Here is a 286-nt window from a genome sequence, read left to right on the forward strand (position 1 = left end):
GGGGAACTACAGGCCGGTCAGTCTCACCTCTGTGCCTGGGAAGATCATGGAACAGATCCTTCTGGAAGCTATGCTAAGGCACATGGAGGTCTGGGAGGTGATTCGAGACAGCCAGCATGGCTTCACCAAGGGCAAGTCCTGCCTGACTAACCTAGTGGCCTTCTATGATGGAGGGACTACATCAGTGGACACAGGAAGGGCTACAGATGTCGTCTCTCTGGACCTCTGTAAGGCCTTTGACACGGTCCCCCACAACATCCTTCTCTCTAAACTGGAGAGGTATGGA

The sequence above is a fragment of the Pygoscelis adeliae genome, unplaced genomic scaffold (genome assembly GCF_000699105.1).
Source record: "Pygoscelis adeliae isolate BGI_AS28 unplaced genomic scaffold, ASM69910v1 Scaffold66, whole genome shotgun sequence".
Taxonomy (NCBI): Eukaryota; Metazoa; Chordata; class Aves; order Sphenisciformes; family Spheniscidae; genus Pygoscelis; species Pygoscelis adeliae.